The following is an 18634-nucleotide window of genomic DNA, read 5'->3' as shown; positions in this document are numbered from 1 at the left end:
CGACCTCAGAGAGGAGGCACACTGAAAGTTTGGGGATTCTGTCTTTTAAGGCTTTCAAGAATGGGCAAAGGGCGGGGTGGGGAGCAGTTTAAGCGTAGGCTTGACTTTTGGTCTCAAGGTACTTATCTCTGGTGTGAGACACCATGTCTCCTTTCCTTATTATCAGTCCTTCAGCTAATTTTGCTAAATAAAGCCAACACAAGGAATTTATTTATCCTGTTCTTCTCCAGGATAGTGGTTGCCCTCAAGTAGTGGGGACATATCAGTTAAGACTGCCTGCCCTGCCTTAAGATAGGCTGTTGGGCTATTGTCTGATTCCCAAAGAATATGTTAAGAACTATACTTCCCAACTCTCAGCTTTTTAAAATGGAATTGTAGCTTTAAGGTGGAGTCTCTCGTGTTCTTAATATACTGTTTATACCTCAGCATTTTTTATCATAGGCATGAAAAGTTAATTATGATGCTTGTCCCATGTCTCTGCCCCACCTCAATACCATTCACAACATCACGGATGGACCTAGAGGGTATTATGCTCATGAAATAAGCCAGGCAGAGAAAGACAAGTACCAAATGATTTCACTCATTTGTGGAGTATAACAACAAAGCAAAACTGAAGGAACAAAACAGCAGCAGACTCACAGACTCCAAGAAGGGACTAATGGTTACCAAAGGGAGGTGGGGAGGGAGGGAGGGAGAAGGGGATCGAGGGGCATTATGATTAACACACATAATGTAGGTGGGTCACGGGGAAGGCAGTACAGCATGGAGAAGCCATGTAGTGACTCTATAGCCTCTTACAATGCTGATGGACAGTGACTTCAATAGGGTATATGGAGGACTTGATAATATGGGTGAATGTAGTAACCACAATGCTGCTCATATGAAACCTTCATAAGATTCTATATCAATGATACCTCAATTAAAAAAATGAATGTTGCTTTATATGACAAATGATGCAGTTAACTTGAGGGTTTTTGACAGGAGGAGACTACCTCCTATAGCTGGGTGAACCCTAAATGTAATTACATGTATCCTTATAAGAGATCTTGGAGGTTTTGAGATCAATGAAGGTGATGTGACCAGAGAAGCAGAGAAATTGGAGTGATGTGAATACAGGATAAAGAATCCCTGGAACTGTCAGAAGCACAGACTCTCCCTGGTAGCCCTCAGAGAGAGCCCAGCCCTGACAATACCTTATAACAATCCCGTCGCAACAGCCACAGAAAACCAATGCAGTAGCATTTGCTCATTTATGTGTTGAAATAATCCCACCTTTGCTGTGTAGGGACCAAGGGCAGGTCGCCCCAAGATATTCCATTGTGTTAGGCAAGAAAATAGATATGAGCAGGTTGGAAAGAGAATAAGGTCAGTAAAGTCCACTAGGAAGGACTCAGAGTTAACCAGTTAAAACTAAAAAGCCAGAAAAGACTCAGAGTTAGAGTTAATCAGTTAAAGCTCAAAAGGTCAGGAGCGTCTTGGCCTTGAATGTTTGAATATTCCCCTAAGAGAAGTATCTGATCACAGCCCATGTCTTCACTGTGTCAACTAGATCATGCCATTGTAAGATTTACTTTAGCCTGCTAAAAGACCCAGCTATGAACAGCATAATAAAGAAAGAAAGATCCCATCTTAAAGATAAAATTGCATTTTAAAATCCATGAAGTTAAGAAGTAAGATTCTTAACATACTCTTTAGCAAACAGACAATAACTTAGCCCACCTTGGAGGCAAGGCAGGCAGTCTTGATTGATATGCTCCCAGCCCAGGAAGCTGCTGTCCTGGGAGGGAACCAGAGCAGTAAATTTTTTGGGTTAAGCTAATTTTGCAGAATTACCTGGAGTACTGATAAGAAACTTAATGTCTCCTGGGCATAGAAGCCACAGGGCATAAATATGCAAAGAAGTAAAAAGCTAACCTTTTCAAACAATAAGGCTTCCCTCTCACTTACCAACTTCACATTTCCCTGTATGGCCCCGGAAGATGACTGGTTAGCCAGAGACGGGTAAGATTCCTCAAGGGAGGAACAACCTAAGACAGGCACAGTCGCAGGGGGGCCATCAGGTGAGAAATTGGGGATCAACAGAGGTGAGGCTTAGAACCTCACCCCCCTGTTCTGAGAGAAATCTTCTGCATCCGTGGATGTTTTATTGCCCTTGTCTAGCTTGGATTAACACATAGTCTACAGGCACACACCTGATCATCTACATTTGCTCTCTTACAACACTAAACTATGTTTTCTACCTTTATCTTGTATCTACCTACCACTTAAGCATTTTATTAAAAATAATAATAACAAAGAGAGAAATGTGGTATCCACATATAAATCAAGTATAAAATCAAATGAATATTCATATTTGAACTGATTGTTTATAGTTCATAATGCATGAGCAAAACCGAAAGCTTCTGTGATGACTGCCCTTGTAATGTTCACCATGTAACTTATTCACTATGTAAGAATTTGTTCTCCATGTAAGAACTTGTTCATTATGCTTCAGAAGATTGGAGACTGATGAAAATTAGGCTTGGGGTGGATTAATGATTGTGCATTGAGCATTGACCCCCCTATACAGAATTTTACTGTTGTTAACAACCATTTGATCAATAAATATGAGAGATACCCTCACAAAAAAAAAAAATACACACTTCCAATTGTAAAATAAATAAGTAACCGGGATGTAATGTATAGCATAAGGAATATAGTCAAAATATTGTAACAACTTGGTATGGTGATAGCTGGTACCTAGAATTATCATGTATATAAATGTTGAATCACTGTGTTGTACACCTGAAACTAATGTAATACTGTGTGTTAACTACCCTTCAATAAAAAATAATTATCTAAAAAAAAAAAAAAAAAGAAAATGTCTCATCAAACATAAATATCTTGAGACTACTTAACAAGTCCACACCCCAAGCCCTTTGTCACATACCTGAAAAACCCATAAAAAGGGGAACCCTTAACCTCTCAGTGCACTGCTCTCTCTAAGGTCGCCTGCACTTTTTAAGTGTGTACTTTAACTTTTTTCCAGTCTTTCAGTGTGCTTCTCTCTGGAGTAGCCTGCACTTCCCTTTCTCTGAGTGTGATTTTCTCTCTTTAAATAAAACTTAAACCTTTCAATGCCCCTCTTCTCCCTGAGTTCTCCTGCACATTTTTCTCTTTGAGTAAGTAACTTTAAATAAAATTTTTACTCTGCTTCACTACTGTATCTCTGCCCTTCAATTCTTTGTTGTGGCGGGGTCAAGAACCAAGAAAAATACACAATGCCCCACTAACAATTGTGACATGCACATCATTTTGAGCTAAAAAAAATCTATCAGGGCCCAAGACTCAGGACCAGATTTTGACACCACCACCACTCTCCCCACCCAAATTCACTTGCCTAGAAAGAATTTAGGTGGATGAACTGCTCCAGGAGGAGAGCTATCACCATAAACAGCTGTATTACAATGTAAACTAGGGGTGACAGGGAGGGATGTGGCTAAGTCTCTTAATATTTCTCTGTGCTTCATTGTTTCTATGTGGCCCGTCAAGCATTTTTGTTTACCAAACATTTACTCTTTCATATTGTTGAGAGTTGCTTCCCTTCTCCTTTGAAGTCTCAGACCCCCACCCTCTTCTCCTTGGTTCAGGGTGACATGTATGCCTCATTCTCCAGACTGTCTTTGGAACCCTCGTCTGTGGCTTCCCCTTACATATGTAGTTAAGCTTTGCTTTCTTTCTCTTGTTCATCTCTCTCATGTCAATTTGATTCTTAGATCAACTAAAAGGACCTCTAAGGATAGAGGGAATTTCTTCCTCCCTGACACTGATTTTCAGTTACCCATGAATAGTCCCTGACCAGAACTGGGAAGACCACACAACTGGCCATCCTGAGCTATTATCAGCCCACTTCTGGTTCCCCACGGCCTGGAAACAGGGGAGTCTTTTCAATTTCCCTTTAAATTCCTACCTGCCTATCATTCCAATTCACTTCTTCCTCTCAGAGACAGATAATGCAATGAAGTATTCTGTGAACTCCTTTATGTCAAAGCCCCCCCCAAAAAGCAATTAAAGTGACTAAAAATTCAAATTAGTGAACTAGAAGTTGGCATTTTCATAAAACTCAAGCTAATTCAGTCTATTGATAAATTTAAATGTCATTATAACATAAAAAGTGTAAGCTACAAATATACATGCACTAAAATTCTGCCCCCACTTAGTACTTGGTGGCCATCAGCCAAGCGCTGAGTTTTCTTGCCTGCATGCAAAGTGCTTCTTTAGTATTCAGTATTCAACAGTAGTTAGAATTATTTCACTACCATCTGCATCATTGGTGAGAATGACGGTAGTAATAGTAAATAGCAGAAACGGTAATAATTGTAATAGTACTTGTGTTAGGGGCTAAGTGTGTTCTCCTGGGTTCTTGTTCCCACTGCAACAAAGAATTGAAAGGCAGAGACGCAATAGCAAAGCAAGAGAAGTCTTTACTGAGTGAAAGTTTGACTTCAATACACTCCAAGAGAGGAACCAGACAAGGTCAAGGTAGACAAAGGCACCAAACTTTTAGGGAAAGGTCTAGTTATCATGACTTAGCCAGGAGGCCCTTCTTTAATGAACAGGGTAAGCTCATTTGATTGACAGCTCTAATTACACACCCATTCCTCTTTGGGTTCATGTCTTCTCCTAAAATGCAAACAGAACAGCCTCTGGGAGTGCAGGGGTGACAGGGAGCAACACCACAATTTTATTTTAATGAGATTATGATAAGGTGTGATTTGGGTGGTTCTTAGTTTTGTTCAATTGCTCCTAAATTGGGATCAGGTGGGGACCAGTTTGGCCTGGTCTGAATAGACAAAGAAGTTATCTCCTTGCAAAGCCTCTGCTGTCTTCACATGGGAGCCCCCTACCTCTGCAGTTTGGCAGTTTTTTCCTTGAACTGTATCTTCCCCTTCCCCTACTGCTGATGTCTATCCTTCTACCTAATACTTGTTCAAAGATGGAAAGGATGATATTGTTCATTTGCTGAGATAAAGAAGAAAAGTAAATTTGAGAGCAAAGAGCACTGTCTTACCAGGAGACTGTGCAAAAGCAGTCATCATGTGTAGGGGATCGGATTTTTGGAAGGAAGATAAAAGGTGAGGAGAAGCAGTGCGGCACTGAAGGTCCTGCCAAGAAAGAGAAGAGAGATTTCAGCAGTCACGCTGGGGGGCTTTGTGGAGGGAAAGTTTTAAAGACAACTTGGAGGAGACTGAGCCATGTGACTGGCTGTGCCCCTCCTGCAAAGAAAGCTGCAGCAAGAGGTCCCCTTAAACTAACCAAATGAATGTGTTGGAGATGAGCTGACAGGCAGAACAGGCTTCATGATAGTCAAGTATTATTCAGGTTCCATACTGCTGCTTTTTAGAGCCTGTAGGCCGGCAGAAATAATAAAGACTTAAGCAATTTTTGAGGACCTTATTAATGAAAATGACTAATTAGTCTTTTTTCCATACAAGAGCCATTAATTGAATTCTTCAAAGTAGCTTATTGGCATAGATACCTATTTCAAAATCTAGTAAAAATGTGGGTGAAGGTAATTATTCCTTAAATCTCTTTACCCTCCATAATCCCAAAGTTTAAATGTACACAGTTTGCTTGCTCAGAGGCTACCAAGAAAATAAAGCTGCTTATTCATGTATAATTCTGGCTTGGCTAATTGTCAAAGCCCCTACTTCCTTTTTTTTGACTGGAAAGCATGTAATTGGAAACAATATTCTCAGATTAGTAGAAGTTGCTGGTGGATAATGAATGGATAGCCCCAAATGTAACTAAGAGTGTTCCAGAACTACACACATTTCTTCATTCTGATTTGTATATTCCCCCCCGCAAAGTACATCACACCAATCAATATAAATTTAACACCAAAGTATCTGAAATAAAATAGGTAACACAATCCATCTAATCCCTGTCCTCACCTCCCACCCTTTGGTCCCCAGTATACAGAACTTTTCTCAGACGTGGCCTTACAAGCTAATGTTAAAGTCAACTTTATTAAAGACCACAACAGGACTTGCAGAAGAATGGTAATAGAAAACGCTATTTGGCATTTTGTGTGTGTGTGTGTGCATAGCTGCAATGTGGAACTCACCTTTGCTCTAATAACATTCATTCCCAAATTCTTCTGTTCATACCATTAAGGATCTCTAAACAGGGTTTATCATCAAAATCAAGTGGGGAACATTTTAGAAACAAAGATTCCCACACTCATCTCAGATCTACTCACCTAATCGCAGGGAATATTTTTTAAGCTTTCCCGGTGGTTCTGATGGTCACACTGAACTGGGAGCCAGTGTGGCGGCACGCGTTACTCAGGCATGTCAGGAAATTCACTGTGGCAGTGTTCTCCCCTCCCCTACCCCAGAGCACTTTCCAAGATCCCCCTCGAGAATGACGGAGGAGCGTAGAGACTTTCCAGATCGTATTTAAATGGCGCCTAAGCTCCCCAGATATTCTCTCCCCACCGTTCTTCATCCTGTCCATGCCTTCCTGCTTTGCTTATGGCTTCCTGAGACTTTACTGTAACAGTCTTAGGACTGCCTGGAGCAGATGGCAGGAAGGAGGATGAGGCAGGAAGCAGAACATGTACCCACAAGTATCAAAAGAAACTTTTTAAAATTATGCAGATCAAGTACTTAGTAAATTCGTTCCATTTAATCCTCACATCACTCCAGAGGACGTTTATCGTCATCACACTGATTTTACATCTGCATCCAGCCGTCTGCAGGTCTATAATCCTCCTTCATCTCTACCTCCCCCCAGAGCACTGGGCAGAGCTCTTTATATAATGACTCAGTCAGTGATAGCTCACTGCTAATAGGTGTGGAAGCAATAGCCTAGCAGCAGGCCAATTACATCATAAAGTAGTTTAGCTTCCGGTGAGGATCCTGGCCATGGAAACTTCATTTTCCCCACAGATGGGGTGTCCTTGCTCCTTGCTGAGGTTCTCTACTGTGACCTCTCTTCTTTCTGAACCTCGAGGAAGGAGAGTGGGCTGCAGAACCATGGTCCAAGTTACATTCTGGCTCAGGGAACAAATCCCTAACCTCCAGGTGTTGGCTGGCAGCCCACTTGGTTTCTAGTTTACACTCACTTGTTACAAGGTAGGAATGGTTAAACAGCTTAGGGCTTTCTGACACCATCTCCAGGTGACGGGTGGCTGCTGAGAGGGAGGGTATGTTGGGAAAGGAAGCTGTCTTCAGACCTCCAATGTTAGACCTTAGAATCTTTGTTTTATTTCAACAGAGTCGGGTTAATAGGTAATTCCAATATCAATCCAGATGTCATTTATTTCCTATAATGAACAATGGTTTCTTGTTTTAGCCAAATATTCTGTATTATATCCCTTGTTCTGATTAATCCCTCAGTTGTGGGCAACTTACAACCCCAAAAGAATCAATGTTATAACTTTGGTAACAATATGACATGCGAAAATGCCCATTTGGCAGTCCTGAGCATGGAATAACCTAAAATCCGTAACCAATTACTGAAAATGCTTTATCCCTTGACACCAACTCTGACTTGTCCTATATAAAAAGTACTAGACAGGCCTGCTCAAAAAGTACCTATACCTGATCAAAATGAATCTCAATAGCTAAATCACAGAAATCTTAACTCTGGATTTGCTCCTGCTGCAGAATACAAAAAACTACTTGATTGTAGTCATTTCTTTTTATGAATTATTGCCCCATAATAGTAAGTTACTTGAAAAGTAGAGATCATTTTTCTTCCATCAAAAAATATTCCAAACATATAGAAAATAGTCACCTGTGTACCAATAACCCATACTTTAAAAATATTATAAATATTAGCATAAAAGTTAAAATTAGCATTATATAACTATAATCTTTGTTTCAGATCTTTATAAAGGATTAAAAATACAATTATAGTCAACCCATTCTCCACAGTTCACTTCTGTCGTCCTCCCAGGAACAAGCACGAGTTTAGAGTCAGTGTCTGGGTCCCTTGTATGTTTAGATTTTGCCACATACGCACATACTTGTCACAATAATGCTTCATGTGTTCTTACGTCTTGCACATATCTGTACCCCTGCAATATCTTACACATAATAAAATCTGAAAATTCTTTGTCAAATTAAAGTCACCACCTAAATCTATAACAGGGGAAAATGATAAATTCCCTGTTTTCCAAAGGTCAAGCTGAAATTTAAAGTCTAAGAATAAATATTAAGCTGAAATCAAGAAAATTACTTTCTCAATAGTCTTGCCTAGATAATAAATCCCATATCCCTTTAAGTTTTGTACTATTTCCATTGAGTTCATTTCTTTCTCACTCTGCTGTCATAGTATAATCCTGACTTTCTCTACTTCAATAAATTCTGTCTGCTTCCATATAAAGTATAATTCACATATTTTGATTTTTACAGACATCTTCTATATACATCTGCTACACACACAAAAATCACAATACTAAGTTCCACATTAGTATTAACACTTCCAAAAATCAAAATGCAGGTTCAACAAAAAAAAAAAAATTGTGTTCTTTTTATCATTGCTTTTCTCCTAAACCACATTATCTCTCTGTGTTAAATAGTGATTCTTACCACCTAATTTCCCCATAAGGTCTCTAACTTTACCTAGTGAATATAGCCAACCAATGCACACTGAGAAATCCCTAACGTGAAAAAAAGGGGAAGTGTATTGTTGTAATTGACTTAGCACAGCTGTCTGAAACAATGATTTATGCTCCTGCCAATCCATTCTTACATCTCTTAGAGAAACTACAAGTTTCAAAGACATTTTACACACTGCACCCTAACAAAAAATCAGTTCACCCTGGAAATGTTACCACATAACCTAAAGTTTCAAAATGTGGTCTGTGCCATTCCTGCTACTACCTTCTCCGCTGCCATTAGTAGTATTGCTACTGAGCTAGGGTCCTTGAGTTCTACATGCTAGAATTAGCATCAGATGCAAAATTTGGCTTGGACAGAGCTTTATTAGAACTTATGCCTGAGTGGAAGGGAGATAGCACAGAGGAAAGAATATTCAGGCTGACTCCCAAAAAGAGGAAAAGGAAGTGTGTTTATAAAGTCTTGCAGCTGCTAAAACTAATCACCAAGCAAGTGTAACTCCAGGACCTGTGCTCTCAATCGCTGATATGCCATCTCAGCCAAATGATTAAATAGAAATGCATGAAAATCTTTACATCCTCAGGCATCAAATGAGCAGCACCAGAGATGAATCAGAGATGTAATACAACTGTTTTACAAATACACAGGGGACATAATCAAATTGATTATGCAAAACATGTCAAAACATAATAGGCAATAAAGGCTCCCTGTTGTTATGAGGTATTTAATAGGGCCAGGTATTCTGTTTCACAAAACCACCTTCCTTTTGAAGTCTCTTTTCTTCCTTTATTTCACTACCTAATGCAACAGAAATGGCAACTTTTATGTTTCCTCTGAGAGCTGAAGAACCACTTTCCACATCCTGAGCAGTTAAGGAATGTGGTTACCGCTCTACGTGTGGCTTCCCCAGGACACCGTGTGCCAGTCAGTCATTACCTGCTTGAGGACACATTAGCACAGTGGGTACAAGGCATCCTTTCTGCTGTTCTCGTCTTTGTTCAATGTGTCAAGTGTACAAAATCCAATGAGCAATTTCAAATGAAGTTAATATAAGAGGCAGTAGGGAACATGCTCTGATGAAAAGCCTTGTCAAATAAATTCTAACTTCCTCCTAAATACTGGCCATTACCTTGTCCCTGGTACACTTAATCTAATTCTTTCTTAAAATTAAAATAAAGTTTCACTCATAAAAAATCCCAGACAGAATACTTTCAATACCTATAAATATTGAAAAATTACATTGTACAACTGAAACTAACAATGTTATGTCAATTTTTAAAAAGTCCCAGACAGAACATTGTAATGATTTAAATATTGCCAATATTTCATTTTTTTTTAAGAGGGCATCTCTCATATTTATTGATCAAATGGTTGTTAACAACAATAAAATTCTGTATAGGGGACTCAATGCACAATCATTAATCAACCCCAAGCCTAATTCTCAACAGTTTCCAATCTTCTGAAGCATAATGAACAAGTTCTTACATGATGAACAAATTCTTGCATAGGGAATAAGTTCTTACATGGTGAACAGTACAAGGGCAGTCATCACAGGAACTTTTGGTTTTGATCACACATTATGAACTATAAACAATCAGGTCAATATGAATATTCGTTTGATTCTTATACTTGATTTATATGTGAATCCCACATTTCTCCCTTATTATTATTATTATTATTTTTAATAAAATGCTGAAGTGGTAGGTAGATATAAGATAAAGGTAGAAAACATAGTTTAGTGCTGTAAGAGGGCAAATGTAGATGATCAGGTGTGTGCCTATAGACTAAGTATTAATCCAAGCTAGACAAGGGCAACAAAACATCCACGGATGCAGAAGATTTCTCTCAATACAGGGGGGGTGAGCTTCTAAGCCTCACCTCTGTTGATCCCCAATCTCTCACCTGATGGCCCCCCTACGACTGTACCTGTCTTAGGTTGTTCCTCCCTTGAGGAATCTTACCCGTCTCTGGCTAACCAGTCATCTTCGGGGGCCATACAGGGAAATGTAAAGTTGGTAAGTGAGAGAGAAGCAAGCCAATATTTCATTTTATCCCATAAACATTTACATTGAATAGCTCTTTACAGATTATAGAACACTTTTAGATACATGTTATAGACCCTTACAGCTGAAAGGGGATGTTAAAAATTACTTAAATCAATCTATCATCTCTTTTGAGTCTTACAACAAAGTTATGAAGTTTTTACATAAGTATTATTTCTAAGTCACGGTTGAGAATGAGAACATGGAGACATTCACACCCTTTTCTAAAATTGAAAAAAGTGGGATAATTAGAATTAACACCAGGCTTCTGAATCTGCACCCAGTACTTCTAAAATACCGTGTGGCTCCATGAACTGGTGCCTACTAAGGCATTTATTTACCTTAATGAAATTTCTAGGAAGCCAGAGCTTTATCCTTTTAAGGGGCTAGATATTTGTCATCATTGTGAATATTCATTATTCTTTCTTAAAACAATATACTTTTATATACCCACAGAAAATAACCTTGTGGTCTCCATTAAAGGAAGTCTTTGTTCTTTTATTCCAAATTCCAATACCAAATGATTATAGGGATACGGCAAGAAAATGTGATGGAAAATGTTGAGACTGGAAATTAAAATTTTTATTTTAGTATTGGACACATTTGGATTAAAGACTTTTGTTTGGTAAAAGGGCCAAAAAGGTAAAAGCTTCCAGTTATAAAATTACAAAGTCATGGGATGTGATGTACAGTATAGTGACTGTAGTTAATAAGGCTGCACTGTATATAGATGTGAAAGTTGCTAAGAAAGTAGACATTAAAAGTCCTCATCAGAAGAAAAAATAATTGCAATTATACATGATGAGAGCTATTGACCAGACTTATTGTTGTGATCATTTTGCAATATATACAGATATCAAATCATTATATACCCCAAATGAATATTACATATCAATTATACCTCAATAAAAACCTTTTAAATAAAAACTTAAATACTTAAAAAATCTTTTATTTGGCATTATGACATAAGATCAAATAACATTTCAAGTCTATATTGTGCTGAATACCTACTCTGTATGTCACCAAATGCTACCAGGAGGAAAGCATAAACTAGTCACAAGTTTGGTGGCCTTGTGCAAGCAAAGCAGCTGATTGAGGTGGAAGGATTCGGTATTCAGGGATTTATAGACCCAGGTGTAAATCCCAGTTCAGAGACGTACTGTTTGAACTTTGCCTTTCTATGCATGAGTTTCCTCTTCTGTAAATTAGTAATAGTACCCACTTTGCCTAATGTCTGACACAGTCTCCATTTGCCCCAGTTTATTCTCTTTGCACCGTCCTCCGCTGACTTATGAGGACCAGAACACTCAGGCTTCCAAGCCAGTATTCTGCTTGCCTCCAGCCACTAGGAGGCACTGTCGGGAGATCAGAAGGAGGAGTGGGGATTTGGGGAACTTACTCCTCATGCTCCTTCCTTTTCAGGGACCTTCTCTGACTACAGTGCAGGTTGCAAAGTCCCCCATAACATCTCCAGCTCTCAATCAGCTGGGAATACTGCTCCTCACTGGGCCCCTCCTGACAGAACCTGATAATGACTTTCCACTGCGTTAGCTCCAGGATGCTACACCATTCATTTCTTGTTCATTCTCTCTATCCTGCCCACCCCTCTGCAAATAGTTGCTTCATAAAAAATGACTTAAAAAGTTCTATCTGAATGTGCCACCCATTTCTTGCCAGGACCCTGGTTGATGACATTGCTCATTAATACTGGGTGTTATTGTCATGACTCTTTAACTGTTTAACCCTTCCATTGACATTATACATCTGGAAAGCATGGTCATAATTAGAGGGCAGAGAAGTCATGGCACGTTCCTATAGAACACAGGCATTGAGGATATAAAGGCTTCTGGCTACAACATCTCTCACCCCACTGATTGCCAGGGTTGATTTGGCTGATCTGGCTGCCTAGACAAGTACCCCCTTCCTCATCGCTCAATTGTGCTGCTCCTGAAGCTGCGTGCTTGCGGAGGAGGTAGAGAAGGATCATCTTCAGTCAAGGGTGCATGAGGAGCTGCATTCTCCTGCTACAACCTCCAAAAATCTCTCAACAAAACAGGTACTGGACCTTGAAGTAGAATTAGACTAGACAGAGTACAGGCAACAGGAAGATAAATGGTTGTGCTCACTAATTATAATTTTTTAGATGGCATGAAAGCATTTTTTTTAACCAGGGTAAGCGGTGTGGAAATAAGACCAGGAAACCAGCAAAGAAAAGAGTCAGAGGCGACCCCTTTTTTACATACTTACTCTCCATCATCCACTGTGCCCACTCATCCACACCCACCACTAGGGAATGTACATGGGCGTTCCAGTGAAGGGCATTCCAAAGAATGGAAGCAACAGAACAGAGAAACAGCATTGACCATGATGTCTGTGGGTATTAGAAGACCAGAGGATTTTATGGTTGGAGAACTCTGTCCCTTTCTAGAATTCTGTCTCTTTCAGTGTCTGGTGGATGGCTCTCACATCTCTCACTGCCAGGGTTGTCTGCCTCCTGTCACTTCCTCTCCCCTTTCCCCGCCAAATCTTGTCTGTCCTGAGGAACATCGGTAGATTCACCCAGTACTACCTGAAGCAATCAACATTGGGGTCAGCAAATGACACCCCCAGAGTCATACGATACAAAGCTATTACCTAAAATCGCATACATCCACTTTAATTTTGTATATGATAATCATTTTCATTCATTAAAGAAAAATTATTAAGGGACTGCTGTGCACCAGTCACTGTACTTTCTGAGGGAGGATAACAGAGGCTCTAAGGACTGGGGACCTGCTGGTAAAGCCCAGAGTTAAGTGGTAGAACGAGCCAGTCAGACCACAAAGGTAACCCAGATGCACAGACTGCAAAGCTGTCACAAATATGAGGTTTAAGGTGGCTTTTAATTTGGGCCACTAGATCGGAAACGTGCAGTACAAAAGCAAGTGCTGTCGAGGCTCCACGTGTGTAGCTGCGGCTCCCCCAGGCCTCCCATGTTTCTCAGGGAAAACGTTTGTTCGTCAGGAAGAACCCCCAGGCCAGGGAGCACAGTCTCATGGCAGAGGCCCTGGTTTTGCCTCTTGCCCTCGGGCCCCACCCGGTTTTATATTCTGCTCTGTGATGTGGGGCTGGGGTCCACCGACCGCAGCTCCCAGACCCTCTTGACACTTGGTTTCATTGGAGGGCAGGACTGGGAAGAAGAAAACGGCTTCTTGTGTTCCAGTCCCTGTGAGCTCCATTCGGCAGCAAAAGCCAGACTCTAGCTTCTTTTCATACCTGGGCATGCTGTTTGGGGGACCGCACCCCCACACCCTCCTCCTCAGAACTCCGTGTCCTTTCTGGGCTGTGCTGCCCAGGGGTTCAGTTCCGTCAGCCCTGTGTCCTCCCAGGCACAGAGACTGTAGCCACTTTTTCCAGCTGTTAATTTCTAGGCTACCGCAATCCTGAGAGTGATAGTTGCTTCCGAGTTTCTTTTCTTGCTCTTTCCATTCAACATTCATGGAATCCACTATCTGCGTGATGTTCCTCTCTATTGGGAATACCTAGCATGTCTTCTGCTTTTCTGACCGGCTCTCTGAGAAGCACAGTGTATTTTATGCCATTAGACTGGGGGTGGGCACCAGTCACCCTTCAAGGGTGTACCTACTCCTATGGGGGGCTATTCTGGCCTTTTATTTCTCTGCCTTTTACTTCTCACTTTGTGATTGTGCCCAAATCAAGTCTCATCATGACCCATTACAGAAAGACTGACATATAAAAAGTAAGTACACTGTGGCAAATTTAATGATGAATGTGTTGCTAGAGATAAAAGTGTGAAAAAGAGAGAGGTAATCTAAAAAGCTGAAATATTTCCCAAAGTGAGGAGGAGCCATATATATCAGAATTACCTCAATACGATTACAGACTCTTAGGTCCTGACCTAGCCCCACCTAATCAAGATCTGGGGGGTTGGCAATAAGAGCCTGCATTCTAACAAGCACCAAGAAGTGTTTAGTATCACACAAAAGCCTAAGAACCACTGGACCAGAGAAGTGGACATAGAAGACAATGGAAGCCTTGTATGCAACATGTTTGACCTGTGTGACAGAGGTGATGAAAAATCACCACTTCATGTATCACTCTGGCAGGACCAAGTTGGGCACAGCAAAACCAGGAAGGTGATTGGCACACTGGGCCAGGGGAAGCCTGATGGAGACACCAACAAGAGCAATAGTGAAATAGGGGAGAGGACACATGCCGAGAAATGTGGGGGCTCAAACCAGCACGACTGGATGAGGCACCGTGGGAGGGAAATGAGTCAGAGATCCCCAGCAGGGTTTCTCTTGGGAGAGCAATGGTGCCTTGTTGTCGGGTTAGGATGAATTGAGTGTGAGATGCCTGTGGAGATTCCAGGTGTGGGTGACCAGCGGGTGGTGGAGTTTCAAACTGAAGCATCCTGAAGGTCCAGGTGTCCTCTTGAATTTGGCCACTCGCCCATGCTATGGACTGAATTGTGTCCTCTCAAAATTCATATGTTAAAGCCCTAACCCCTGGTGTCCCTGTATTGGGAGAAGGACCTATAAGGCTGTAATCAAGGTTACATGAGGTCGTAAGGGAGGAGCTCTGATACAGTGGAATCGGCGGCTGATAAGGAGAAACGCCAGGAAGTGTGGCCACTTGCTCCGGCTCGCTTGCTCCCCCTCTCTGCCCTGTGAGGGCGCAGTGAGAAGCTGACCTTCTGCCAGCTGGGGGCAGAGCTCTCCGCAGACACTCCCCTGGTCGGTGCCTTGATGGTGGATTTCCAGACTCCAGAACTGAGAGAAAATAAATTTCTGTTTTTTAAGCCATGGGTCTATGGTATCTTGTTACACATGACTGACTAACAGCCCAGTTCTCTTGTCCCTCCAGCTAAACCCTGGGCTCTCTCAGCCATAGTTTGTACCTAAGAAAGGAAGCTGAAGGCTAGGGTAGGTAAGGTGTAGGTAGCATACAGGAGGGAGATTCCAGGGGGCACAGGTGCAAGGAGCAGAGAACTTGGCCAGTGACCAAACCCCAGAGAACTCCGACAAGGAGGGATGGAAGGAGGAAGAGCAAGGAGTGATGAGCCATGGGGACGGTGGGGGGTGTGGTCAACAATGACCGAAGCCGAGGCCAGGAAGCCGGCACCCTCGGCCACTGGGCGGACCGCTCCACTAGGTCTAGCTGTGTAAGTGGTGCCCTGCAGAGCTCTAAGGATGGCGAATCCCCTCCCCAAAACATGCAGAACAGAACATGTACACCCTCGTGTGGGGATCCAGAGGCAGATAATCAGGACCTTAGAAGAAACACTTTCAATTGAGAGGTGGGAGTTGCATTCAGGGAGCTGTGAGTTGAAAGGCAAATGAAATTTGGGGAGCATAGAATTAACTTGTAAGAAATGTGAAGTAGAAAGATCAGATGGGAGCTAATGAGAGAAATAGAATTAAAAGAGCTAATTTAATTTAAGATATGAGAACTCAAGATCACATATATTAGAAAGCAGATTAGTGATAACAGGCAGAAACACTATTAATATCTTGTTTAACATATGTTTAAACACTGTGCTAATAATAATTCTTAAAAATCAGTCCACCCAGTCTGAAGAACTATCTCTTTGGGACTGTTTGATCATTAGAGAAACAGACCCTGCATCAGTGAATTCCATCATACACCTCCTCAGTGACAAAAAGCAGCAAGTACTGTGATTTTGCATTGTAAACATTTGCATAGCAGTTATTATTTACTTTTACCATCATAAAATTGCAATGAATGAGTTTTTCCCTATTCTACACATTATAGGAAAAAAAAGACATATGACAATGAGTAAATATCCTATGAGATTTAATCATAAAATTACCAGAAGTTATGGCCAATGTCAATCTAGATAGTTAAAAAGCCAGGAACTTTGAGCTCTACAATGCTATAAATTAAAATGCAGATTGCTAATGCAGAGGCATTCCAAGATCATCAGAGCTATTTGTTCTAAGAAAATAACTGGGATTGCATTTAAAGAATTATCAATGAGAATGTTTATCAGAGAATTACTGATAATACCAAAAATATCAGAAGTTAAGTATCCAGTAAGAATATTTCTAAATAAATAACAGTATGCCCATATGGTAGAATAATATACAGTCACTAAAAATGGTATTAGAGAAGTAGATTAAAAATATGCACAATATAGGACATGTCAAGTATGAATAGGACAGCCTATAAAACTATATGCAGGAAATTAGTGTGTGTGCCGTGAAAAATAATTAATGAATATTAACTGGCTTACATTTATCTAGTAGGATTATTTAGACTCTCATTTTCCCTTTAGGCTTTCCTTTTTACAGATTTTCTTTAATAAGCAGGAATTATATTAGGAATATAAATATATATCATTTTAAAAGATGTAGAAATAATGAATAATAAACTATTTTAAGATAGTTTCAATAATATGTTATCACGGAGATTTCTTGTTTACAGAAAATGGATTGGCATTTCCCTTATGCCAAGCACCAGAATTTTACTGTACTAAGTTCTCAGGGAGAGAGCATTTACTTCTATTGTGATTGTCATTATGTCAGATTGAGGATATCTATTAAAGAAATTAAAGGATAAGCTAAGAACATTTACAGGAGTAGAAGGATTACTAATGAGAGGTCCACTACAGTCTGGGTACAGACTTTGGGTAGTAAATAACTGAACAGTAAAGCCATGACAATCTTCTGCTGCAAAAAAACTGTGGAGAGTTTCCCTTAGGACCACAGCTGGTAACACTGCACATTTAGATTACCTTCTCATTTTATGGCAGATAATAAAAGTAAAGCTAGTTGTTTCCAGCCCCTGTGCTGATCCTATGTGAAAATGTAGAAAATATCAGACATAAAACAGCAACACATCAATGACCTTATCATCTGTGAATCTCTTATAGTAAAATCTGGAGTAAGGAAACACAATTGCATATCAGTGGTCCAGTCACTATTTTAAATAACCAACAAGTCTGAAGTGGACACTTCCAAATCATCATGCTGTCACTTCTGAAATATTTGGGTGTGTCACCATACAAATCTTTAGCTAAATCTTCGAGGGGCAGTGTCATGTTCAAGGAGAGAGACTTCCACCTCCTGGTCCAGAAAACTTGGACTCATACCAGAGGGACAAAGTTAATTAAGGGATTAAACTAAAGGTCATTAAGGTCTATTGAATTAAATACAGATAATGCGATCTTATTGAAAGAAGAGTCCTCCTCCGTCATCTTTGCAGGATGCATTTTTAAAAGAGCATATAGAGATGCACATTAGGAAGTAAGGCATTGGCCTCTGGGATGCAGCAGCGTCACGTTAGAGAGAGTGACGGAGCACCAGAAGTTGTAAGATCTGGTATGCATTTCTACTGGAAGAGAAGGACACATGGATCAGAAAATAGAACCCCAAAGGAGGCACTTAAAATACATCCCCCAATATAATGACCTGTTTACAACAGAACAGACCTTTAAAAACTATCCTGGAAATGGTTGGGAGGATCTCAGCAGAGTTTCAGCGAATTCCGTGTATGACATCACTTGGGAGTTATTACGATATTCCTGCCTGGGCTCCACCCTCGTATACTGTGATTGAGTTGGAATGGGACTCAGCCTGGGCATTAAGGATTTTTTTTCAGTCTCTCAGATGAATCTGTGCAACAACTTTCAAGCATCAGTGAAAAGCCTATATTAGATCATTCAGGGATTTTTTTTCTGTTCAACAAACATATTATTTATCATCCTATTCCATCATTTTATTTTCATTAAAAGCAAAAATAAAAATTAATTAATTAAATAGATTGAAATGGGAACATGGAGCGTTCATGAGATCTGATGGTATATTTACATAGGCTTGGAAAGCCCCACACTTTTCTGGGCCTGGCCTTCCTCAGCTATAGCATGGAAAGAAGCTAAGATAGGCTGACTAAAAGGTATATTCTCTTGGCACTGTGAAGTATTGTTTCATTTAATCTGCACTTAATTGTGACTATTTACTC

The sequence above is a fragment of the Manis pentadactyla genome, chromosome 1 (assembly GCF_030020395.1).
Source record: "Manis pentadactyla isolate mManPen7 chromosome 1, mManPen7.hap1, whole genome shotgun sequence".
NCBI lineage: Eukaryota > Metazoa > Chordata > Mammalia > Pholidota > Manidae > Manis > Manis pentadactyla.
The sequence above is the reverse complement of the archived record's forward strand: the minus strand, read 5'-3'. Positions refer to the sequence as shown.